The sequence below is a fragment of the Coregonus clupeaformis genome, unplaced genomic scaffold, assembly GCF_020615455.1.
Source record: "Coregonus clupeaformis isolate EN_2021a unplaced genomic scaffold, ASM2061545v1 scaf0271, whole genome shotgun sequence".
Taxonomy (NCBI): Eukaryota; Metazoa; Chordata; class Actinopteri; order Salmoniformes; family Salmonidae; genus Coregonus; species Coregonus clupeaformis.
The window spans coordinates 319,091-346,890 of record NW_025533726.1 but is presented as its reverse complement, the minus strand read 5'-3'; the positions used below and the strand labels follow the sequence as shown (position 1 = coordinate 346,890).

Genomic DNA, 27,800 nt, shown 5'->3' with positions numbered 1-27,800 from the left:
ATGGCAGATATGTCGGACGATGAGCTGGACCATGGGGGCAGAGGAGGAGGACAGTGATAAGGAAGACCAGGACCTGGACAAAATGTTTGGAGCCTGGTTGGGAGAGCTGGACAAACTCACACAGGTATTGCAGTAGGGGAGAATGGGCGTATCCTGGTAACTGTAGCCTGGCAAACGTATCCTAGTAGCCATGTCATACATACCATATCTTGGCAACGGTATCCCAGTAACTGTATCCTAGAAACCATATCCAAGTAACCATATTCTAGCAACAGTATCATAGTTACAGTATCCATGCAACCATGTCCTAGTAACAGTAACCTAGTAACCGTATCCTGGTAACCGTATCTCGGCAACCATATTATCCTAGTTACCAACCCCCCACCTCTCCCACCCTTTCGCTAAGTCATGGTTGCTTTCTTCCACTTCCTTCAATCCTGTTCAAATCTGGTCTTGTATTGTTATGCATTAAAGACATGCTCCGGTACTTTTGCAACTAGTAAGTATTTTTTAAACCTCCTGCTTTGGGCTGAATTGTTTCATGTGTAGTTCATACATGCATAATCTATCAGCAGAATTACTGTTTTACCTCAGTTAGCCATGAAATCCCTAGTTTGTAAACGACTGTTTTCTGGAATCTGTGTGGTGCCATTTTCCCTACATTTACCCCCACGTGGGCCAGCCCCCTAGCAATTCGAGTTTCATTCAATGAGCTTCAGCCCCTCGCCATTTGAGTGACAGCTAGCAAGACGCACACACAGTAGAGCGAGAGAGCAATAATCTGTGACGTAGTACGCAACTTTCGGGGACCACTTTTGGCTCGTGGGCGCTATATTCAGGACTAGTGGCTAAAAAGTATACAAAAGTATCCGAGAATATCTTTAAGATGGTGGTGATTTTGATGGTGTGATTTGTCCTCTACAGAGTCTGGATGACGGGAAGCCACAGAAGCCGGTCCAGAAGGCCCCTCTCAGACAGGAAACCAACATGGCTAATTTTTCCTACCGCTTCTCCATGTACAACATCAACGGTAAGACACACACACTCAGACCTGTATGCCCTACCTACTTCCTGCAGAGCATGGTGTCTGTGACATGCCTGTGTGACCCACCCAGCATTGCTTTACCGCTGTGCAAAAGTACCTTTTCAACCATCACACTTTCATAAAATCAATATTTTAGCTTGCGTTTGTGTGTGTACTAGCATGTGTGAATACAAGAACGTGGATTCCCACTCCCCTTTTCCCACTCCTTCCAGAGGCTCTGAACCAGACAACAGAGACCGTAGACCTGGATGCCCTGATGGCTGACCTGTGTTCCATAGAACAGGAGCTCAGCACCATCGGCAAGCCCAACACCGGCACCGCCCGCCAGGTTAAATGTCAACAGCGAGGCCCGGGGGGTCGCAACGCCAGTGCCAAGCAGACTGGCAGCGGTGGAGGGGGTAGCAGCGGGGGCAGCACCAGCAGTAGTACCCGGGCGTCACCAGCCTCCACCGTCCGAGGGGGCAGCTCCAACTCCCACGGGCGCCCGTCGGCGTCCAACTTCTCGCTGGACGACATCACGGCCCAGTTGGAGCAGGCGTCGCTCAGCATGGACGAGGCGGCGCACCAGACCTCTTCTTCCTCGTCCTCTTCCTCCTACTCCTCGGCCACCCTCCGGCGCCCTTCGGCGGGTTCCTCGTCCTCGCAGCACCGGAGAACAGGCTCGGTGGGCGCGGTTAGTGAACACGAGGCGGGGGGCCACTCCTCGAGGTCCAGCGTTAATTCTGCTTCCGCATCCAGCATGGACTCTCTGGATATCGACAAGGTGCTGTCTAGGGCAGCAGGAGGGGCTGAGCAGGAAGGGGGGTCCCAAGGCCCCCAGCCGCCACAGGGTCTGGCTAGTACTGAGGTAAGGCACACACACTCATACACACACTCACACACACTCTAATCTTCACAATCCTGTTTTCCCAATTATGTCCTAAAAACGGACTAAGATGTACCATGGATAGCAATATCTCTAAGTGAAACATTATTACCACTGACAGTTTGTTCATTTCCTTCCTCTGTTGTTGTCTGTATGAGAGTCAGCCTGCAAACAAGGCCCAGTTATCTCAGCCTATCAAAAGCCCATTTTCATGTACAGGCTTTTAGTTTGGGCAGGGTAATGATTGCCGTTAATGGGGAATTGTGGGACTTACTTTATTCAGACTAAAAGGGTGGGCTGACTATTTGAGTTATGACAGTGAAAGGCTGTTTGGTTAGGGGGAAAATAAACTGCTGCAGGGGTTTGTTTGTTTGTTTGATGATGATGAATGGTATGATGATGAATGTGTGTGCGTGCGTGCGTACGCAAGTGCCCTCTCAAAACCACCCTCTCTAGTTCCCTGCATAGTACATTTACACTGCATGATGTTTTGAAGTTCAATTGCATGTCAAATGTGCACTGTACAACTCATTGTATTACATGTGTTTGCTATCCGTATAACACACAATGTTGTGTGTGTATACTGCCCATTGGAAAGTGTGGTATTTACAGTACAGTAAGCGAATGCATTGTAATCACTGCAGTCTGCATGTATGATATGGATTACAATGTATCTACTGTACCTGTTTTGCTGTAAACTCAACCTGCTTGACTTATGTACGGGGACTAAGTTTAGGTTTACAAGAGGGAAAGGACAAAATATATATGCAACTTAGCAGAGGCTTTTATCTAAAAGCGACTAACGGTACAGTGCGTGCATACATACAGTATGTAGTACGTTATCACTAATTGAACCCACAACCTGGCATTGCTAGCGCCACACTCTTACCAACTGGGCCACACATGACCACATATAGAGTCAGTATGCGTTGTCTTTTCTTTGTTTTGGGGGTGGTTGGGAGGGAGATGTTGAGACAGATTAAAGAGATGGAGAGATTGAGGAAGTGTTGAAAAGAAAACGTGAACTTTTTAAATAGAGAAAGAGAACTTAACCCCTGCTTGAATAACGTGCACCTCCCCGTCCCCTTGCATGTTAACTGTGTGTGGGTTTGCGATCCTCTCTGCACCCATAATGCACCTCCCGTTTCCCAGCATGCCTCACTACCAACGGGCCAGTGGTAAGCCGGCCAGACGGCAGCTTGACTTCACCTCACGGGAGGGTGAAGTGGATGTGGATCTGGGCACTGTAAGTGTGTGTGTGTGCAAGTGCGTGGGTGTGTGAACATGTGTTGGAGCGAACGAAAGACATGTATATAGTGACAATGGATGTACAGTATGTGTGTGAATGTGTACAGGTGAGTATTACCAATCACCTTCAGTAATCACAGCAGGATCATCTTTAGAAAGTATACTTTTGATAAATCGTCTCTTTTCCCCATCCACAACTATCTAATATGACTACCACAACAATCAATGCTCCAACTTTTGGACCTCTCTTGCTTCCACACTTTAAACCCCACCCTCCCCCTGGATCAAAAGCATTTTTAATGAGCCATTGAGAATCATTGCACTGACTGTCTTATCTGTTTCTCTCCTCACCTCTGCGCCACCAAGCACTCCTATCTGGACAGAGAAACGTCCCTCATTCTGAAAAGCATTGCAGGAAAGCCTTCTCACCTGCTTACCAAGGTGACGCCTCATTAGCTTGCTTATGCTTGCTTTTGATTGAACATCACTTCTTTACCATCTCCCTAAGCCCCTCCCACGGTGCCAACACCCACCCACTGTGCTCGATTGACCTGATTGGCTTGTTTTTACTTCTGTCTCATCCTTTCTTTCTCGCCTTTTTCCTGCATGCAGCCCCTGCTTATATGCCTCCTTTATCCATTTTTCCCCTCGTCTTCCTCCCAGTGCTGATGTGTCCATTTGATTCCCTGCACTCCTTTTCTCTAGTAGGGGGAAAGAAATGGAGGGTAGGTAACTGGCACTGTGGCCCAGTACAGTTTTGCACTGTATCTAACTTCACTGTCATGTCAGTCTTGCAGACAGACCTGGGTCATATACCTTTATGTAAAATACTTTCAAATGTTCTTGACTTGATTTGCCTGGGACAATAGAACCAACATAATCCCAAAAGTGCAAACTCCCAAGTTAAATCAAGCACACCTACTGACATATACTTTTCTTGAGTAGAATTTGAAAGTATTTGACATGCATTTGACCCACATCTGGAGTGTTGTTTATAATAACCACATACATATGGGCTGCATTCAGTTGCGCTAGGTCTGGAGCATGACTGCATGCCTGTGTGCGTCGACTCTGGTTGACATGTGCCTGAGCATAGAGAAATGGAACTGGATGTGTGTGTAACTCTGAACGCTCCCTTTTATATTATGAAGTCTTTGTGTGAGCCGCTAATGCTGTGGTATAAACCAGTGTTCCTCAACCTGCGGTCCACGGGCCGGGTCTGGTCCCTGGGATGTTGCTTACCAGTCCCTCAGGCGGTTAGTTGTCTGACACTGATTCTGTCAACTTTCCAGTGCTCGTTTTAATGGAAGTGGTCAACCAGGGAAGAATGGTAATTTACATATACAGTAGTTTTGCAGCCCCCTGGTCCAAAAAAGGTTGAGAAACACTGGTATCAAGGTTGGTGTCGATTCCATTTCAATTAGATCAATTCAGGAAATTAACAGAAATTCCAATTCCAATGTTCCTTATTGTTTCTTACTGAATTGAGATAATGTTAATGGAATTGACCCCAACCCTGCCAGGTATGGTAAGTATGATTCTGAAACCAACAGGAGCCAAGGCTTATACATGTTTTCCTCCTCATTGTTGATAAAAGGCTACTTGGCTGAAAATGTCAATGGATTTGACCTGACCCTCCTCTCCAAAGCTAATGAGAAATAACAAGCCGAGTCATTTATAGGTTACTGACTGGTCTGGTGCAGTGAAATGACACTGAGGGGAAATTTCCATGAATAAAATAAGGAGCAGTGTAGAGTATGTTGTTTAAGATGTCGTCTGAGAAATTGCTGGCCTGTTTTATTTGAATGGCCTAATCCTCTTTAGGGTTAGAAAAGATGGTTGCTCTCTCCCCCTCTCCGTGCCCCACTATTCCTTCGCTCTCTCTCTCTGTCTCTCTCTGTCATGTGTTTATTTATCCATCATCTTTAATCTAGAACTCCTTCTCCCCTCCCTCCCACAGATTTGCACAGTAAAGTACATTCTTGGCAGTAGCAGTGACATTTCCCATCATGCATTTGGGTACATTTGTTTGATGGTTGTGTGTCAGATGTTGACTTTGGTGGATTGTAAAGTTGGCCACTTTCTATCATGATTTATTTTGCCTTCAAAACAAAAGCAGCTGAGCCAAGTGCTTGTCCTGGGATACACAGAGAGCAGTAGTGATAGATACTGTATTCTAGGGTGAAGTATGGAGATATACTGTATTTCTGTCGATGTTGTAAATGACAACATTTTGACAGAAATCTACCTCTATTGTGATGCTTGGACATTGTTTTAGATGCACAGACCCAAGAGTGTTTGTTTTCACCATTCCTTGATTAGCGCAAACGCTAGCCAAGGCCATCTGACATATTAATAAACCCGTTAATAAATCTGTTAATAAACAATTAGCTCTACACAAAAAGAAGCCCCAAAACAAATTAGTCAAACGCACTTTTAATTTATGCAGAATGTATGGGAACGTAATTATGCAGTCATTCTCAGGGGAGTACTTCCTGTATCGCTGCTCATTCGAATGTTATGGATGACAACACTGGAGGATTGTGGGTAGGAGGAGGCACACATCTGTATGTCATCTGACATAGTATCTCGAATTATTAACCACACATACAAACGCAAAATTCATCTGCCCCCGAATTTCATGGCCAGAACCTTGGGGCCGTATGATATAATTGACTAATTATGCAGTTATTATAGTCCAATGTAGCACAAGGCTATTTGTTTATGAGCTGTTTTTAAGCCAACCGTCTGTCCATGTCTGTATTCAGACTGCCATCCAAATGGGCTTAGAGGGAGAAGCGAGGGAGAAAGAGAGCCTGCCTGAGGTGTTTGTGGCAATGGACGGGTTTGTATGTCAGTGTTACACTGCACTTTTACACAGAGACGGAGAGAGCGAAAGAAAGAGAGAATAGATTGCAGTTTCACCACACTACCTCTCTTCCCTGCGCACCTCATGAGTCAGAATAGAACCAGGAAGTACAGAGAGTGTAGATGGGAAGAGGGAGAAAGAGAAAGGGAGGGAGGGTAAAACTTCAAAGGAAAAAGAGCGAGACCGGCTTTTTATAGGCGCAGCAGAAAAGCCTGTTTAAATTCAGCCTCCATGGAATGCTGTGAAAATGCAGTAGGAAAGTGCCTGTAGTAGGGAAGCAGGGATATCTAGCTTCCAGTATTTACTGAGGAGCATGCAGGAAGCAAAGTGCTGTAGAGGGGGACATGGAGAAGGGGTGTCGCAGTCTCTCTGGATGGAAGTCCAAAGGCTAAAGTAACAGTGTGACTGGGATTGACTCCATATTGTAATCCCCCATTGGTCCTGTGAACCCTTACATTTACATCATTTAGCAAACACACTCCACACTAAAAGCATGTCGCTGTGTGTTGGCCAAACAGTGTGTTTCTTGCATTACACCGCAACTCATGCGGAAAGGTAGTCTGGGTCAAGGAGGGGGTGCCCAGATAAGAGGCTTGGATCTTAATACCCCAAACCCCTCAAGGAGGGGGGGCAAAGCTGGTCACAGCTACCCCTGCACTGATTAGATAAGGGGGAAGAGGGTCTGGCGAATGGGTCCTCCTGGTTGGTCAGAGGAGAGCGGGTAAACATTGTGATTGGGTGACGGGACAGAGGGGTCCTCTTGTCGCCAGCCGGAAGGGGGTCTCCTGTTTGTGTGGGGATTATGGCTCGGCGATTGGGCACGCTCCCAGGACTCTGCAGCTGTTCCACAGAGAGTGAGGGAGAGAGAGAGAGGATGGAAGGGGGAGGGGCGTCCGCTCCAAGTCTCTCGGCGTTAAGAGGGGTTAGCAGTGCTCATCTTGTGCGAACAGTACTTGTGTGTATGCCGGCCTGTGTGTCAAGGAGCCTGTACTCTCACACACTCCACTCCGGTCTTGCTGTCCTGGCTGTAGTCTGTCAGTCAGAGGAGAAGTGAGTGGAAGCAGGTTGAAGTCGCTTTGCATTGGTCTCGGTTACTCCTGAAGGACTTAAACAAATATCTCTCTCTCACTCTCTACTACAGTCTATCGATTTCCTTTTCTTGACTACATTGCTTTCTGCCATTCATCTGGACTCAATACGGTCTTGGAAGGAGAAGATTGGGATTTTGGAATAGTGACATTCCAACATCGGGAAACCCCCTTTTTTTTTGTTGTTGTAGGATTTAGGCTTTATCTATATACTATATACTATGTAAGCGTCAGTTTTTTTGTTTTGTAGTAGAGGAAACTGATAATTTTAGGACCGAACTTCATATCATCCGCAGATTCTTGCCGTTTGGGGGACCCGCCACTATTGTCTCCCATCCGCTGTGTAGCGAGATCAAAGGGGAAATCCACACCTCGGTGCTGCTCTAGTAGAGAGAGAGGACGATAATGGGGAGAAAAGGATGAATGAGCGGCCATCTTTGAGTGCTTTTTTTCTTTCATTTTTACGAATGGAGCATTGGAGCACTGGGGATTTAGGGCTATCTACTGTTGGGTTGGAGTCGGAAGTGTTGGGCTGATCTGTGTGTGAGGACACACACACACACACACACAGGTTCTGTGTTGTGGTGGCTACCAGAGATGGAGGTGATGGCGTCTTGCTGGAGGGGCCAGGTAAACGATTCCAGAGCCATTGATGGAATGCACAGTATGTATCTCTGTCTATGACTGAGTGGTACTAAGTGATAAGGTGTGTGAGGTGTTGGTCTCACTCTGGCAAATGGAGTTCAGAGAGCATCAACTCAACTGTCTGCCCTACGATGAGGAGAGGTATGGAAAGAGTAGGAGAAAGTGATAAAGGATGAGGTTGGTTCAGTACTAAAGGCTCCTGTTGGTTTTTGTGCGTGTGTGTGTGCCGTGTGTGTTTGGCCGTTGCCTGTGTGTGTGAACTGTTGCTGTGTGTCTGTAGGAGGAGCAGGCAGCCAAAGTGAAGGCCGAGAAGATCCGAGTGGCCCTGGAGAAAATCAAGGAGGCGCAAGTCAAAAAGGTACGGTTATGACCTAACCAATGTACAATAGTATACACACACAGTGATTTTTTGCACTTGTATTTTCACAGTATGTGCTGTACACTCCCATTGTGATACACAGTTCCATAAGATCCTCTCCTCCATATCTGCTTCAGATTCACTGCGTGAACTAACTTCATTCAGAGAGATGCACGAAGTGCTAAGAAAATAGGTCATTGCAGTGTTTGTGTGCCTGTGTGTGTGTGCCTGTCTCTGTGTGTGTGTGTGTGTGTGTGTGAAAGAGAGTGAGAACAAGAGACAATCAGACATTTTGCACTGGCATCCGTAAGACAGTTTATTCTTTGGGTTGATTAAAACAAGTCTTGTTTCGTGAACAACTGGGGTCCTTTGTTTGCACTGTGTTCCAGTCAGTGAATTGGTTCTGCGAGCCACCAGGCACCAGTTTCAGGCCATGGGGCTTGAATGAAGTGCAACTGCTCTAAATGAAACGGCTCCATTGAACACAGTGATGTGCTCTTATTCTCCCAGTACATTATTATGGAGAGAGTAGACCCACCATTTCAGCCCACACTGACTGACTGAGCCAGCTGCTAGATCAAATTGATCAATTTTAGCATAAAAATACACTAGATATTAGCAAGCAAAGATTGTGGCTCCTTCAAATATGTTGGTGTATAACACCACTGTAGTTATAGTATGTTAAGTGTATAGAACACAGAAAAAGATGTAACATTTTGTGAATGTTGCTTTGAAGCTGTGTATTTTTGAATTTGTTCTACACTGCTCAAAAAAACTAAAGGGAACACTAAAATAACACATCCTAGATCTGAATGAATGAAATAATCTTATTAAATACTTTTTCTTTACATAGTTGAATGTGCTGACAACAAAATCACACAAAAATTATCAATGGAAATCAAATTTATCAACCCATGGAGGTCTGGATTTGGAGTCACCCTCAAAATTAAAGTGGAAAACCACACTACAGGCTGATCCAACTGATGTAATGTCCTTAAAACAAGTCAAAATGAGGCTCAGTAGTGTGTGTGTGGCCTCCACGTGCCTGTATGACCTCCCCTACAATGCCTGGGCATGCTCCTGATGAGGTGGCGGATGGTCTCCTGTGGGATCTCCTCCCAGACCTGGGACTAAAGCATCCGCCAACTCCTGGACAGTCTGTGGTGCAACGTGGCGTTGGTGGATGGAGCGAGACATGATGTCCCAGATGTGCTCAATTGGATTCAGGTCTGGGGAACGGGCGGGCCAGTCCATAGCATCAATGCCTTCCCTCTTGCAGGAACTGCTGACACACTCCAGCCACATGAGGTCTAGCATTGTCTTGCATTAGGAGGAACCTAGGGCCAACCGCACCAGCATATGGTCTCACAAGGGGTCTGAGGATCTCATCTCGGTACTAATGGCAGTCAGGCTACCTCTGGTGAGCACATGGAGGGCTGTGCGCGCCCCCAAAGAAATGCCACCCCACACCATGACGACCCACCGCCAAACCGGTCATGCTGGAGGATGTTGCAGGCAGCAGAACGTTCTCACGGCGTCTCCAGACTCTGTCACGTCTGTCACCCGTCATGTGCTCAGTGTGAATCTGCTTTCATCTGTGAAGAGCACAGGGCGCCAGTGGCGAATTTGCCAATCTTGGTGTTCTCTGGCAAATGCCAAACGTCCCTGCACGGTAAGTTGGGCTGTAAGCACAACCCCCACCTGTGGACGTCGGGCCCTCATTACCACCCTCATGGAGTCTGTTTCTGACCGTTTGAGCAGACACATGCACATTTGTGGCCTGCTGGAGGTCATTTTGTAGGGCTCTGGCAGTGCTCCTCCTGCTCCTCCTTGCACAAAGGCGGAGGTAGCAGTCCTGCTGCTGGGTTGTTGCCCTCCTACGGCCTCCTCCACGTCTCCTGATGTACTGGCCTGTCTCCCGGTAGCGCCTCCATGCTCTGGACACTACGCTGACAGACACAGCAAACCTTCTTGCCACAGCTCGCATTGATGTGCCATCCTGGATGAGCTGCACTACCTGAGCCACTTGTGTGGGTTGTAGACTCCATCTCATGCACCACTAGAGTGAAAGCACTGCCAGCATTCAAAAGTGACCAAAACATCAGCCAGGAAGCATAGGAACTGAGAAGTGGTCTGTGGTAACCACCTGCAAAACCAGTCCTTTATTGGGGGTGTCTTGCTAATTGCCTATAATTTCCACCTGTTGTCTATTCCATTTGCACAACAGCATGTGAAATGTATTGTCAATCAGTGTTGCTTCCTAAGTGGACAGTTTGATTTCACAGAAGTGTGATTGACTTGGAGTTACATTGTGTTGTTTAAGTGTTCCCTTTATTTTTTTCAGCAGAAGCGTCCCTAATGGCACCCTTACTTCCTATATAGTGCACTACTTTTGACCAAAAGTAATACACTATATAGGGGAATAGGTGCCTGACATTTGGGACTCATCCCATGACTGTGGATGTAGGTCAAACTCAATGGATGCCCATGTCTAGGGCACAGTCGCTTCCTGGCTGCTGTTTGGTTTAGAGATCTATTTGATCGGCTCTACTGACTTAGTGATTGGATGTTGTGGTCCCTGAGGGAGGGGATTTGTGGGCCCTTCCAGGGGTGCTGGCTGTGTTTTGCTCCCTACCATGTCATACACAAAATAAATATGTTTTATTGTCACATACACCAGATGGGTGCAGTGAAATGTGTTGTTTTACAGGGTCAGCCAAAAGTACGGGCACCCCTGGAGCAAATTAGGGTTAAGTGCCTTGCTCAAAGGCACATTGACAGATTTTTCACCTTGTCGGCTCGGGTATTTGGAACCAGCAACTTTTTGGTTACTGGCCCACCACTCTAACCGCTAGGCTACCTGCCGCCTACACTCTACACTGCTGGGGCTATGGGATCCCCGGTTGTGTCACAAGGGGGATTTTGTTGCAGTGGTCTTAGATAAGGCTGAAGCCTATGGGGTGCATTCAATGGACCAAACCAGCAGCTGGAGACAAGGAATGCAGCAGAACAGGGGCCTGAATTTGTTGAACATTGTATACGTTAGATATGTTTTATAGATGGCAACATGAAGACATGAGTAAGTTCAATTGAAGACCATTTCAATCTTTGGAACCATTACCTTTTAGATCCACTTGCTAAATACATATGGTTGCATCCAAGGCACCCTATTCCCTATATACAGTAGTTGCACTACTTCAAAAGTAGTGCACTATATAGGGAATAGGGTTCCATTTTTTGGATGCAGTCTGTATTTAACCAGCATGTTGTGACACCATACTACACACTGTCACATATGGTGCATTTCACAGGTTCAAATCACATCCTCAATAGTTGTCCTAGGGGGAACTGAAACATCCCTCTTAAATTGATTTCATATCAACAATTATGTTATGAAGTAGGCTGGTCCAAGATCTGTTTATGCTCTTGCTAACCTTGTCCCCAGGCTCAAGTATCTGGTGCATAGAGCCTGGTAACACTGTGCAATTAAGTGGGACTTGAAAGGGGTGTGATTTAAAATTGAGGCAGGAGAGGGAGTGAGCCTGCTACAGCTATATTAGATTGAAAAATGGCAAATCGCCAATCAAAATAAACGTTATCACATTGGACCATAATATTTTGAGGAAGCCCAATTGATTCTGAGTTAGGGCATATCAAGTTTTTATGTGTGAAATATTTCTAAGATGCGTACTTTCAGATTTGCCAAACTCACTTCCCTTGTTTAAATAAATCACTTCTGCTGCTCGTGCTTTGAAGTCCACAATGTAGGGGAAGATTTGAAGGGTTATGCTAGATGGTGATGGACTAAGAGATCAGCCTATTAAAACCAGCGGTTGTTTAGTCCGCTCCTGCCTTCCAGTCAAGTCCCGTTCTGAGGCGCTGTAAAACCCGACAGTTCAACCGGAGAGGGAGCCAGCTGGTGGACGAGATGAAGCTCTTGCTAACTCCATTGTCATCATTCTCAAGCCAAACATTCGTTATGACAACGTTTTGGCATGATGGCACAAACAGACTGGCACTCAGGCTAGTGAGAACTGTTCTATACAAAGAGGCTGACCATTCTGCTCCTCTTTCTCTTCATCCCTCTTCGTCTTCCTCCTCAGCTGGTGATCCGGGTGCACATGTCGGACGAGCTCCAAGACCATGATGGTGAACGAGAGACAGACTGTCAGACAGGTGCTGGACAGCCTGCTGGACAAGTCCCACTGTGGCTACAGCCCCGACTGGTCACTGGTGGAGACCATCAACGAGCTGCAAATGGGTATGGATATACTGGCAGACAGAGACTGGCAAAGATACTGGGAGAGAGTGAGATATTGGGGAGATACTGGAGTTATACTGGGAGAGAGTGAGAGATGCTGGAGACACTGAGGGTGAGTGAGATATTGAGGATGATACTGGTGGATATACAAGGGGGAAACTTGGTGGGAGATATTGGGAGAGAGTGAAGCATACTGGAGAAGTACTGTGAGACAAATGTGGACACTTGGACAGTGTCAACTCTGACAGTGTCAACCTTGAGTGTTGTCTAGGTAGTAGCTAGTATTGTATCCGTTTGTGTTTTCAAGACTGTCCGTGAGTGTCTCTGTAACTGTTGGTCTGTCTGTCTATGTGATTGAGTGAGGCGGGGACGGGCGCCCAGCCTTTAGAATGCTAGAGGAAGCACTCGTGGTAGGTGCAGGCAGCATGGTTGTTTAGGCTGCGTCACACATGGCGCCCTTTTCCTTCTATAGTGCACTACCTTTGACCAGATCATGCTTAGTCTGGATTGAACCATGTCTCACACACACTCCCTCTCTCGCTCTGTCCTCAGAGCGGATCTTTGAGGACCATGAGAACTTGGTGGAGAACCTACTGAATTGGACCAGAGACAGCCACAACAAACTGATGTTCATCGAGCGCATCGAGAAATACGCCCTCTTCAAGAACCCCCAGGTAAGACCTTGGAACTAGGAAACCTTCCCAATGTGTTGTGTGTGTGTGTACACTACTCACACAGCTTCAGTGTAGAGTACACACACACATTTCTTATGCATGCTAAGAGCCCTTGAGAGAGTGTGTGTTTAAGAAGTAGGTCACAGCTCTGGCAATAAGTGACTGAATAATGCATTGGACATGAGAAGGCTAAGTGAGCCAGGTCGCCTGGAGGAGTGTGTGTGATCTGCTGTTTTCAACTCTTGTCTATTTCTCCTTTGCTTTCCTCTCCTCCTCTGTTTATTTTTCTCCATCTCTCTGTTTTCCCCACTTATATACAGAACTACTTGTTGGGGAGGAAGGAGACCTCTGAAATGGCCGATAGGAATAAAGAGGCCCTGCTAGAGGTGAGACACAGACAGACAGACAGATGCATGCTCTCTCTCTCTCTCTCTCTCTCTCCCCCCCCCTTCAATTACACTACTAATATAACGATGATGTGTTTGTGCAGGAGTGTTTCTGTGGCAGCTCGGTGTCAGTACCAGAAATAGAGGGACTCCTCTGGCTGAAGGAGGATGGGAAGAAGTCGTGGAAGAAACGATACTTTCTCCACTGCGCGCATCAGGAATCTACTCGTGCCCAAAGGCAAAGCCAAGGTTAGCCACCCACTGAATACGCGAATCATAAACACTTTGTGACAACTGCTGATGTAAAAGGGCTTTATAAAATACATTTGATTGAATAGTGTGTGTGCGTGTGTCCATGAATTTGTGTATGGGGTTCACATGTTGTCAGTTATGAGAAACCGATCCACACCAACTCTCTGGTATTTCCTGTTTCTGGATATGATGACACAGGACTCCACAGGGACCGAACCGCCGCACATGCCTCCTCTCCTATTGCATCATGTGTCATTGGTTACCCCAGGAGACCAATATTTCTCAACCACAGCCCCATGTTGTGGATATATGCTTTAGCTTTAACCCAGGGTCGTGTTCAGAAGGCATGAATCGGAAGTAAACCTTGGACTTGTTTTCCCATTCTGTGCCTATTGAAAATGCCTCAGGCCAATTGGGGGGTAGAGGTAAGAACCTTAATTTGTGTCCCACTTCCTCATCGTTTACCTTTTCCCTTTCTTGTCCTCTCTGATTATCCCATCGGTCGTCTCCTTTTTTATGTATATGCAGTGCCACCTTGTGGTGTGTTAATTCTGTGAACCAGAAATCTGATAAGGTTTGTCGCGTTGGCCTCCCGAGTGGCGCAGCGGTCTAAGGCACTGCATCGCAGTGCTAGAGGCGTCACTACAGACCCAGGTTCTATCCCGGGCTGTATCACAACCGGCCGTGATCGGGAGTCCCATACGGCGGCGCACAATTGGCCCAGCGTCGTCCGGGTTAGGGGAGGGTTTGGCCGGGGGGGCTTTACTTGGCTCATCGCGCTCTAGCGACTCCTTGTGGTGGACTGGGCGCCAGCAGGCTGACGTCGGTCGTCAGTTGAACGGTGTTTCCTCCGACACATTGGTGCAGCTGGCTTCCTGGTTAAGCGGGCGGGTGTTAAGAAGTGCGGTTTGGCGGGTCATGTTTCGGAGGACGCATGACTCGACCTTCGCCTCCCGAGCCCGTTGGGGAGTTGCAGCAATGAGACAAGATCGAAATTGGGGAGAAAAAGGGGGGGTAAATACACCCAAAAAAATGAAACATACAAAAATATACGATTTGTCACGTTGAGTTGTTGCAACACATACACACACCACTAAAAGCCTGTCACTGTGTGTTGGCCAAACAGTTCAATTTCAACCTCTACTTGAATTAATACCTTATCAAACCAGTTTTGCCTCTCTAAGCATGGGCCTTGGCCAGTCTGGAACCAATTATATGTCAAGATATCTCCACTCACTCTCCTCTCTCTCTCCTCCATATAGACTTCTCTAGTCTAAAGCCTCAGACAATTTATTAATTACATTTTTTTTTTGAAAATCAGTCTGCCTTTTAATTTACTGCTGTTGAGAGTTGTAATAGTAGACGGCACAAGGAGTATTTAGAAATGTGGTAGTGCATGGACAGTTCTCCTCTTATGTCATTCACTGACAGACCTTAGAGCAGTGGTTCCCAAACTGTGGGGCACGTCCCGTCGGCCGCGCCACCCCCTTTTTTATTTATTTATTTTTTATATTTTTTTTAAAAGGAACTCAGTCCGGCTTTAAACTTACTCTTGAAAGTTGTAATAGTAGAATGCACAAGGTGCAATTTTGAAATTGGGTAGTGCATCATCAGTTCCTCTTGTCATGTTAGTCTTTGCATACCTTAGAGAGCTATTTATAACTTGTCAGAAATGTACAGATCAACTAGCCCATGTCAGCTATTCTTTTTGCCCATATATATTGTTGAATACACATTAGACATGGCAAAATGTATAGAATTGCAAGAAAATTTGCTTTAAAACTGCAAAATTGTCTTTGCACCCCATGAAAAAATTTGTAGAATTGCAGGAAATGAGCTTTAAAACTACAAAATGTTATTTCCGCAAGAAGGGTGGTGTGAACAGTTTGGGGTTGCATGGGTCGCGAGGTTAGGGTTTGTTACTATGCCGATAAATGACAATATCCCAATCTTTGCCACCTAGGAAATGTGTGTGACCGGACCTTCTCAAATAGTATTTGTGTACCCCTGCAATATATGATATAATCAATCATATCTCAATATATCAATCCTCTCTCCCCTCCATATAGGCCTCCAGGGACCTGGTATGCTTTCTCCAGCTGGACCACGTTAATGTGCATTACGGCCAGGACTACCGCAGCAAGTACAAGGCCCCCACAGACTACTGCCTGGCCCTCAAGGTAAGCCAAACCCCCCCATTTTCACCTAATGGTACACTCCACTTCTGCTCCTTCTAGAGAATTGATTAGCGACATGGCCTAACCCATTTTATACAAGGGGTGGCACATTTTTAGAGTAGGGATGTTGCGGTGAGCCTGGACAAGCCCATTAAGATGGATCTGTTGTGTGAGTGGATGTGGTCCCAGGGGCTTGTCTAGGTAATGACATCCTGTGAGGCCCTAAGGCCAATGCCCTGTCCACTTAATAGGACCATTACCATGCCATTATGATCGCATACTGGACAGATGTCAAACTTATCTGCCACTTTCAGCCTGTCTCTACTCCACTTCTTATTAAAAGCACAGACCCTGAAAAACACCAAAAATAAGTGTTAAGGCGCCACTCTCCTATGTTATTAATGTTGATCCACCTATTTATAGCTGTAGTCAAACCAACAGGCACAAAGGCTTTGGAATCAATGTCTTTACCGAACGATCAGGGCCGGGTCCTGGCTGTTCTGCCGCCCGAGGCAAGACAAAAACATTGTCGCCTCAGTAAAACTAGAATAGTCCCAGTAAGGAAAATGACTTTGAGAAGACATCTAAAATACGTGTTTTCCAGACGTTGAAATGAACGTTGAAAATGCGTATTTTCCGGACGCTGAAAATACACTACGGTCAAAAGTTTTAGAACACCCACTCATTCAAGGGTTTTTCTTTCTTTTTACTGTTTTCTACATTGTAGAATAATAGTGAAGACATCAAAACTATGAAATAACACATGGAATCATGTAGTAACCAAAAAAGTGTTAAACAAATCAAAATATATTTTATATTTGAAATTCTTCAAATAGCCACCCTTTGTCTTGATGACAGCTTTGCACACTCTTGGCATTATCTCAACCAGCTTCACCTGGAATGTTTTCCAACAGTCTTGAAGGAGTTACGACTCATCCCAAACCATCTCAATTTGGTTGAGGTCGGGGGATTGTGGAGGCCAGGTCATCTGATGCAGCACTCATCACTCTCCTTCTTGGTCAAATAGCCCTTACACAGCCTGGAGGTGTGTTGGGTCATTGTCCTGTTGAAAAACGAATGATAGTCTCACTAAGCCCAAACCAGATGGGATGGCGTATCGCTGCAGAATGCTGTGGTAGCCATGCTGGTTAAGTGCGCCTTGAATTCTAAATATATCACTAACAGTGTCACCAGCAAAGCACCCCCACACCGTAACACCTCCTCCTCAATGCTTTACGGTGGGAACCACACATGCGGAGATCATCCGCTCACCCACACCACGTCTCACAAACCAAAACCAAAAATCTCCCATTTGGACTCCAGACCAAAGGTCAAATTTCCACTGGTCTAATGTCCATTACTCGTGTTTCTTGGCCCAAGCTTCTTATTGGTGTCCTTTAGTAGTGGTTTCTTTGCAGCAATTCGACCGTGAAGGCCTGATTCACACAGTCTCCTCTGAACAGTTGATGTTAAGATGTGTCTGTTACTTGAACTCTGTGAAGCATTTATTTGGGCTGCAATTTCTGAGGCTGATAACTCTAATGAACTTATCCTCTGCAGCAGAGGTAACTCTGGGTCTTCCATTCCTGTGTCGGTCCTCATGAGAGCCAGTTTCATCATAGCGCTTGATTGTTTTTGCGACTGCACTTGAAGAAACTTTCAAAGTTCTTGAAGTGTTCCGTATTGACTGACCTTCTTGTCTTAAAGTAATGATGGACTGTTGTTTCTCTTTGCTTATTTGAGCTGTTCTTGCCATAATATGGACTTGGTCTTTTACCAAATAGGGCTATCTTCTGTATGTCACAACCTTGTCACAACACAACTGATTGGCTCAAACGCATTAAGAAGGAAATAAATTCCACAAATTAACTTTTAAGAAGGCACACCTGTTAATTGAAATGCATTCCAGGTGACTACCTCCATGAAGCTGGTTGAGAGAATGCCAAGAGTGTGCAAAGCTGTCATCAAGGCAAATGGTGGCTATTTGAAGAATCTCAAATATAAAATATATTTTGATTTGTCACTTTGGTCACTACATGATTCCATTTGGGTTATTTCATAGTTTTGATGTCTTCACTATTACTCTACAATGTAGAAAATAGTAAAAATAAAGAAAACCCTTGAATGAGTAGGTGTTCTAAAACTTTTGACTGGTAGTGTATATAATAGTCTGTCTACATCACTGCAGGTGGGCTGTGACTGTGCTTATGGATGTGCTTTGTCACAATGCTTTTGGCCCATCTAGTGGATTCGCTGCATTGATGTAAAAAATATTTACCTTATGGGTTACCGCCAAAAATGTACACAGCATTATTTACCTGACATTTATTCAGAACCTGCCTGGTGAAATGGTAATCATAACAATTACACCTCAATTTCACTTTGGTAGGTGATGTTTCAGTACATGCAGGCTACCAAAAGTGTTTTCTAAGTAAATACCATCTTGTTTTCAATACCGTTGTTGATGCACAGAGTTCTATTTCAGACACAGGGAAAGCTATCTTAAGCCCACTTTAAAGGTGCCTTGCGCGAGCCTCCTCCTAGGAACAAAGTGAAACTACATTTGTGTTGTCATGGTAACACATCTGTGTGTTCAGCACCCCCAGATCCAGAAGAAGTCCCAGTACATCAAGTATCTGTGCTGTGACGATGTCAGGACCCTCCACCAATGGGTCAACGGCATTCGCATCGCCAAGGTAAACCTTAACCTCCACGTAGCTCTTAAACATGACTATTAAAGAGGCTATATAGAACTTTGCCCTGGAGCCAAAAGTGGTCCCCTAAACTAAAAGCTTCTTTAAAACAAAAGTTACTTTCCCCTAAAACTAAAGATTTGTGTTTTACAAGATAAGACATTGGTAAATATTATATAATATATTTATATGAACCATACAACCAATGTACAAAATTCAATGTAAACAATTAAATAAACAACTGTGACCTCTCTCTTTTCCCCACGGTGGTGTAGTACGGGAAACAGCTGTATGTGAACTACCAGGAGGCCATGAAGCGCACGGAGGCGGCCTACGACTGGTCCTCCCTCTCCACCTCCAGTATCCGCCCGGGCTCCAGCTCCGGCTCAGCCAGTCTGCCCGGTGAGTCAGCCTTCCAGGGCTTAGCTTGGTAACCATGATCTTAAATTGAGGTCAATTTGAATTCAGTCGATTCAGGAGAGAGATTGATATGCTGTTAATTAATTGATTGCCCGTTATTTTCAATGACAACTTTTCGATTCAATTTCTGAATTGGAGTTCAGATTGACCACAACCCCTGTCTAGCAGTAGGTACATTGATTCTAGTTCTGATCTTGAATCAGTTCTGGCTTTGAGGGTACACGATAAAGCTCTAGTTTAACTATAGACACGTGGATTCACCCCTTTTTTACACATTCACTCCCATTACTCAAATCTGCAAAAGACGGAGTACTGGCAGGTAGGAGCGTCGGGCCAGTAACCGAAAGGTTGCTGAATCGAATTCCCGAGCTGACAAGATAGAAATCTGTCATTCTGCCCATGAGCAAATCACTTAACCCACTGTTCCCCGGGGCGCCGATGATGTGGATGTCGATTAAGCAGCCCCCCGCACCTCTCTGATTCAGAGGGGTTGAGTAAAATGGGAAGACACATTTCAGTTGAATGCATTGTTGTACAACTGACTAGGTATCCCCCTTTCCCTAATATGGCGGTTCGGTGGCTTCAGAGTCTCTTGTTAGCAAAATGCATAGGTCAGCAATCTAGTGTTTATATGCTCCGGGGTGAAGTTTCCCCTAGGGTACAGATCTAGGATCAGCTTGCCCAATCCTAACCTTAACCATTAGTGGGGAAAATGCAACACTGACCCAAGATCAGCGACTAGCGGCAAATTCACCCTGCTCTGTGTTTATTGAGTCTAACATGCTCTCTCCCATGACTGTGTGTGTCCTCCAGAGTCCCAGTCGAACCACTCGGGCCAGTCAGACAGTGGAGTGGACACGGCCTCCAGCCACGGGCGCTCCCAGAGCGTGGTTAGCTCTATCTTCTCTGAGGCCTGGAAGAGAGGAACTCAGATGGAGGAGAACACCAGGGTGAGTCCTTCTCCCCTTTGACCTCTCCTCTTCACTCCAATATATCCCTCCTTTGTATTTTCTCCTTTTCTCTCTCTCCATTACATCCCTCCTTTCGCCTCTTCTCTTTGTCTATTTTCAGTGTATAACCATCAGATTCTTTACTGTAATGATTGATTTTGTCTCAATCTGAAGTTTTTTTCCTTTCTGTCTTTGCTTGAATTTTTTCTTTCACTCTGCTGTTGCTACTAAGGTGCTGCTTTAGGGTAACACTTTATTTTGATAGTCTGTAAAGCATCTACAGATGGGCTATCAGTTACATTTCAACCAGGGCCGGCACCAGAACAAATCAGTTGGACGCCTTTTGATTTCCGTAGGGGGCAAGTTTTTTGCGAGACCTCCTTCCCGTGAAAAACTAGAACCGCTTGTCTTCGAGGGACCCCTAATTAGTTTATGTTACTGTTTATTTAAAAAACAAAAAACACTGACATTTTATTTGTGGAGTGCCTTTGTTACAACTATGAAACAGAAAGCATATGTTGGAGTACGGTAACAGCTTTTTATAACGGCAAAACAATATATAATATCCCAACCACCAAGATGCACAGTCAGCAAGATGCACGGTCAAATTATGAAAACATTAGTTGCCTTGATAAATAGTGAAAATCGGCACAAAAGCTTAAATGGCATTCTAATGAATATATGACCGCAGTCAAAAATGGTAAATGATTGTCAGCTCGTGCTTACAAGGTGTGCGTCTTCACGCAATGGCTGAAGTTGGAGCATGTCCATGTCACATAAACAACGAAAGCTGGTGAGTGCGAGCTGATGTGTTTTTTTTGCTTGAGATGTTGGGCCTGCTCTCTGTTATGACATTTTGTGCTGATAATCAGCCAGTAGCATTGTCTCCGGCTTGTTATATCCAAACGGTGCCGTCTCTTCCTTTCTCCTGTCTCTCCGTTTTCATTTGGTGGTGGCGCGGCACCTGCTCAGTGCGCACCGCTTTTGGCTTTTTTTTGCACTAGGCCTTGGAGGGTTAGGTTTAGGGCTGAGGCTCAGAATCAGAAGAATAATCATCAGAGATGTCATCATGATTAATTTCTTCCCCACCATCTGAGTGGTTTGATTCAAATTTTGTAGCAACGCTAACGCTGCATGTGCATCCATTAATCTTGGTCTCCTTGCCTTTTGTAAATGATGGCCGCTCTCACTGTGTACTCCAAGTAGGCCAGAGTAGACTGATAAGACTGCTTGGATTCGGTGGACTGATATAGGGTACATACAATTTTGAGATTATAATTAGAATAGATCAATACAATAGAATGGCTCGCCCTGTTCTTCATTTACAATTGGTGGTTACATAATTATGCATTGTTCGCTTCCCCTCGTTCATCAACTCCCCATTTTGCCCCTTTCTTCCTCATCATACTTTACTTCCCTTCATTTATTTCATCTGTTATATGTGTGAAATTAGTTTCGGTATTTGTTCAGTTTCGAGACAATTATCGGGGTAATTATTAACTGGGCACGGCACCTTTAATTATCGGGAGAAGGAGGGGCAACGGGGGAAAGCCATAAAGAAAATGACATGCCCTCCTAACACTGGTTATAACACCAATTTGGTTTGTGATATTAAGATTCTAACAACGGCAGTGTGTTTTATAGACTTATTTAGGTAAAGTCGAGGGCGGCATGACTTAAAACATGTCAGAGTAATACCATTTTTTCCCCCTTTTAATGTGGCATGAATACAACCAGTCATGATGTTTTCAACTGATTTGTCAAACAAATCACTTTAAAAAGTAGGTTACCTTCACTCAAAATTATTCCAGCATCCAAACAGTGCACTGTGCACCCGCCAACTTTCCTTCAATTTGCAAGTGGCTGAAACTACTATCTCACCGGAGAAAGCATCAGAGCGAGCGAAACGGCGCCCCTCTGTTTTACAATGTCAACAAAACGAAGGAGCTGATCGTGGACTTCAGGAAACAGCAGAGGGAGCACGCCCCCATCCACATCGACGGGACCGCAGTGGAGAAGGTGAAAAGCTTCAAGTTCCTCGGCGTACACATCACTGACAATCTGAAATGGTCCACCCACACAGACAGTGTGGTGAAGATGACGCAACAGCGCCTCTTCAACCTCAGGAGGCTGAAGAAATTTGGCTTGGCCCCAAAGACCATCACAGACTTTTACAGATAAACCATTGAGAGCATCCTTTCGGGCTGTATCACTGCCTGGCACCTACAGCACCTTATGTCACAGGAAAGCCAAAAAAGAAGGCCAAAAGGATCATCAAGTATATCAACCACCTGACCACGGCCTGTTCACCCCGCTATCATCCAGAAGGCGAGGTCAGTACAGGTGCATCAAAGCTGGGACCGAGAGACTGAAAAACAGCTTCTATCTCAAGGCCATCCAACTGTTAAATAGCAATCAGTAGTCGGCTACCACCCGGTTACTCAACCCTGCACCTTAAAGGCTGCTGCCCTATGTACATAGACATGGAATCACTAGTCACTTTAATAATGGAACACTGGTCACTTTAATAATGTTTACATACTGTTTTACTAATTTCATATGTATATACTGTATTCTAGTCAATGCCATCCTACTCAACTATTGCTGTATATATACTATTCTATCCTACAGATACACTAAGTATTCCATCCACATACTGTCCATAATGTCTATACATCCCATCACATATATATATATATATATATATATATATACATATACACTCCGGACTCCGACATTGCTCGTCCTAATATTTTCATATATTTCTTAATTCCATTATTTTACTTTTAGATTTGTGTGTATTGTTGTGAATTGTTAGATATTGCTGGAGCTAGGAACATAAGCATTTCGCTAAACCCCCAATAATATCTGCTAAATATGTGTATGCGACCAATACGATTTGAATTGATTTATTTAGCCCGTGTATGTGATGCTGTCTAACCAAAAAGAGTATGCCATACAGCCAGCATCAGATCCAGCCAGCATCAGATACATGGGCTACACATACTGAGACAGAGGTGCGCTGTTCCGCTCGTTCGGATGATTTATCTGAGATTTTTGCATCTTTCTGTAGGCGCGCATCTCGGTCAGATAAATGATAAATATTAAAATATTTGATTTGGACGGGCAAGGAGGTACGGTAGGGTGGGCCAGGCCCCCTAATGCCACTCATAACGCCGGGGCTGAGTTCAACCATCTACTAACCCTGAACTTAACCCTAGCCCTGACCTTAAACCTTATCCTAACCCTTACCCGAATCCTTATTCTAACCGTACCCTTAACAAGCCGTTGCTTATCAACAGATAGTCCATGGTCATCCTGTGCTCATTGTGTGTACTCCTCTGTCCCCACACAGATGAGGGAGTCCACCCGAGGTGCCACCCTCCCCCACCCTGCCCACGCGCACCGCCAGACCCCACAACTGGAGCCCCCTGCCTCGCCAGCGCCACAACAGCAGCCACCTCCCCAGACTCGCAGCAGCTACACCCACACTCTACAGGGGGGTACCTCCGCGCCGCTTCAACAGCAACTGCCCCCCCAGATCCGCAGCAGTTACACCCAGGTCTTGCCTCCCCTGCCCCCAGCCCTCCCCTCCCCCTGCCCCAGCCCTCCCTCCCACCACCCCAACATCCCTCCTCCACCACCCCAACAGCTGCCCTTCCAGATCCGCAGTAGTTACACCCAGGTCTTGCCTTCCCTGCCCCCCAGCCCTCCCCTCCACCACCCCAACAGCTGCCCCCCCCAGATCCGCAGCAGTTACACCCAGGTCTTGCCCTCTCTGCCCCCCCAGCCCTCCCTTTCACCACCCCCCCAGCCCTCCCTTTCACCACCCCCCAGCCTGCCCCTCCACCACCCTCCCTGCCCCCCCAGCTTTCTCCACCACCCCAACAGCTGCCCCCCAGATCTGCAGCAGTTACACCCAGGTCTTGCCCTCCCTGCCCCCCAGCTCTTTCCTCCACCACCCCAACAGACTTTCCTCCACCACCCCAACAGCTGTCCCCTCAGCCCTGCAGCAGCTAAGCAACCAAGCTGTGCCCCCTCCACAACCACCTCCCCCACCCCCGCCGCCCCCCTCCCCCGCCACCCCTGCCTGCCAGCAGCACCTCACCATTCGGGCCCCACCCGTGTTCGCCAAGTACAGCACCACCACCCGGCTGCAGAACCAGAACGCGCCCACCAGGCCGCCAATCACCACAGGGCGCAAACAACCACCAGAGCCCGCCCAGAGCGCCAGCCCAAGCCCCGCCTCCTCCCCCATCAGGCGGCTGTCAAACCGCTGGTCAACAACATCACTGTCCCGCCTCCCCCGCCCCCTCCCCGCCCTCCATGCCCGCTCTGGGGTCAGCCATGGCCGCACTCAGGCTCGGGCCCTCCAGCTCGGCCGCCCTGCCCCAGTTCATCCCACCACCCCCCACCGCCCAGGGCAACAACATCCCCCCTCCTCCTCCACCCCCCCCAGACCCCATGCCAGGCCTGTGCCCATCGCCCTACGGTGCCAAAGCCCTCCAGCAGACACTGGCCCAGAAGTTCCCTAGCCCTCCCCCCCCAGGACCTCTCTCCCCGCTGCCAGACTGGTTGAGTCGCCCCCGGCACCTCCTCCGCCTCCTCCTCCCCCGCCACCTCCCCTCCTCCCCCGCCACTTCCCCAGCAGCTCTCTGTGCCCCCTCCACCTCCCCAGCAGCAGTACTCACCTGCACCTGCTCCCCCTTCCCCTACCCAAAACCTTCTCCCCAGGCTTTCTGCTCCACCACGGTGCCCCGAAGCCCCTCTACCCTGTTTCCCCTCTCCCTCCCGTCCCAACTCCTCCCCCCCCCCGCCCCTCCTCCTCCGGTGTCAATGAAGAAGCAGCACAGCCTCCAGATAGGCCACACCCCCAACCAGCCCCCTCCCACCTTTCCCAAGCAGCACAGCCTCTCCAAGCCACCACCCTGTCCTTCACAGCTCCGCCCACCACCACCTCCCTGGTCAAACAGATGGCAAGCCAGTTCCCAAGGTCCACACTGCTCGACCAATCACATTGAGAGCCCCAAAGTCCCCCCTGTCCCCTCCTGCGGTGAAGGCCAAACCAAAAATGGCAGCCAGGCGGTGGACAGGCCCAGCAACAGGCCTCTGAGTTCCCCCACCCCTTCCGAGAGCAGCCTGCCTTACCCTCCGCCTCCCCGCCTCCACCTGCTCCGGTCACCGGTCCTGTCCCCTCCTGCTCCACCTCCTCCCATCACTGGCCCCACCCCTCCGCCTCCCCCTCTCCCCCGCAACCTGGGCTCGCCCCGAAGAGGTCCCCATCAGGCTCTTCCACCTCCTCCTCGGGCTCCTCTGGCTGGGGGGCAGGAAGCCCCCGCCCACCACCCCCCAGAAGGCCTCCAGCATCAAGTCTAACTCCTCGGCTGAATACCAGGAGTCACGCAAGAACCTTCTCAGCAAGTTTGCCCCCAAGTCCTCCTCGTCCCCCCTCCACTTTCCCTTCCTTCCTGCCCAGCCGTATCCTTCGGTAGTTCTCCTCTAAGGACTCCTCCTCCCCGGCCGGCCCCCCGGGCGCCCCAGCCAGGCAAGCTGAACCTGGCCAACCTGCCCCTGGCCCTGCAGGCCAAAGTGGGTCAAGTGGGCCAGCAGCGCCAGTCCACCGCCGACATCCCCTCCCCTCTGCCCGAGTGCGCCGTGGCCTACTTCCCCCCTCCCCCGCCGGCCTCTGATCTCTTCCCCTCCCCGCTGCCCAGTGACGGCCACGTCGGGGGCACCTAAGGTGGCAGTGGTCAACCCCCAGCCGAAAGTACCCCGCCCTCCTGGTCCCCCTCCCCCTCCACCATCAACTCCTCCTGGGGCAAGGGCTCCCTGAAGAAGGCCCCTCCCCCACGCTGCAGCGGAACCAGCCGCCTCTGGCCCTGTCCCCGACTCCAAAGCTGCCCCTGCCCACTCGCCCCCCAAGGGGAACAGCAACAACGGCACCCCCCAGCCGGGCAACTTCATGGACGACCTGAACCAGACTCTGAAGCGCAAGTCGGTGAGCCGGCAGGGCTCGCTTTCCTCGTCCCGCCTCTCCGGCGCCAAGCTGGAGCCCGCCGCGGGCACCATGGACGACATGGGTTGGCGCTGCCTTCCACCGCCCGAAGTTGCTGTCGGGGGAACGTCTCAGGCTATGCAACACTACGGCGGGGGCCCCCGCCGGCCCCACCCAAGAGGGGGGGCAACACCAAACTGACACACTGACCAGGGGAGTGGTCGAAAAGGAGACTGTTGGATGATGCCTACTTTACACCTCTCTTGGAGAGGAGCTTCGATCTATCATATCTATCACAGGACCGTCAGTGGACATTGACAAACTGAACTCCTCGTGTTCCATGATTATGATGGTGAATACTTAAACATGTAAATAAGGAAACGTCAAACCATGAATCAGCTTCTTCTTCTTCGCCATATGTTTGTGCCACGTAATCAGAAAACCATAATAACGCCGTTAGGATTTATTCTGCATTGGTACTGCATGGACATGCTGTAAAGACAAGCTGTAAAACGTGAAGCTCTTTGGTGAATGTGCGTGTGTGTGTATCCGTTTGTGTATGCGTACCCCGTGTATGTTTGCGTGTGTGTGAGTGAGAGCGAGCGATAGAAGGGGATATGGGGGACAGCCCATAAAGGAAGGCCTCTCTGTAATAGGGATTGTTATTTTGCCTCTGTTTTTATATGAAATTATTTAATACATGAAAGGATTTTCTTATTTTATAGTTACGTTTTTTTCAAGCTAGTTGCTAAAGGTAAGATCAATTTGTTTGGAAATCATGAAGAGAAAGCTGCAAGTATGTTGGAGAGATGCAGATAAGATCGAAAAACTGTAGCTTATAGGCTGAAAGGTTATTTTAATCAATGATCTAAGAATTCCCAGAGTTTTCTTAACGTTTCCTAAGTATTCCCTGAATGTTTTACAAGTGTCTCGCTCTCTGTGCTGCGATTGGGCGACACGCAAATCAGAAGGACGGATTATTTCACAGGCTATTGCACTCTCTCTAAATAATCTCCAAACGAAAAAAGGAGATTCCCTCCTCCCAAAGGCATGAAACCATGACTGTGCAACTGGAAACATTTGTGACTTGGATTTTTTTTTTCATAGTACATTTTTTATTTAATTAATAACATTTTTTGCTTAACTGAAGACAGAAACGGCATGAGGCATGTCGTGTGTATGTCTTCAAAGGCCCTGTGAGTCTGTGGGTTGTGTGCTGTGTTGGTTTGACCGACCTGCCTCTGGGTCGTGTTCATTAGGCCCCAAGCAGAAGAAAACGGACTGTGAAACTGGGAGGGACTCACTGGACTTGTCCAATAAGAAACAAAAAATGTCGCTTTTCGTTGCAACATGTTTTAAAATGTTTGGTGCATAATGAACATCTGCTTCTGTTTATCTGTACAGTAACAGCTTCTGCTCCCCTCCCATTGGCCCCCGCCGCCTTTAGATTGTCACATGGCCTATAAATCATAGAAATAGTGTATAGAGTGGGGACAGCTGTGCTCCAGGTGCAGTTTACGTTATACTCAGTTCTTCGAAACATGGTGGCTAAAATTGAAATGACACATTGTTGCTTTAAGGTACTGAGCATTGAATTATGTTGTCAGGACCATTAGACTAGACCTGACTGGCAAAATTAACCCACACATTCCTGCCTGGCTCGCATAAAAATGGAATGTTGCTTTCTACTCTGTCCTATATATCCTGATTTTATGGCCTAAACATCCCAGTGTTGTGCAGTTTCCTGCTTCTCCTGCCAAAGTGCAGTGCGCGACTTCGCTCACTGTCTCGCACTCAGTGAGGATCATGGGGGGTCTTGCAGCAATGCCTTCATTTCAAGGGTGCTAGTGCTTATTGTCCTAATAAGCCTGGAT

General features: G+C 47.4%; 1 pseudogene; it reads left to right on the top strand.

Annotated features, from left to right (window-relative positions):
* Positions 1–26,479, top strand: LOC123484311 (annotated as a pseudogene).
* The last annotated feature ends 1,321 nt before the right edge of the window (positions 26,480–27,800 follow it).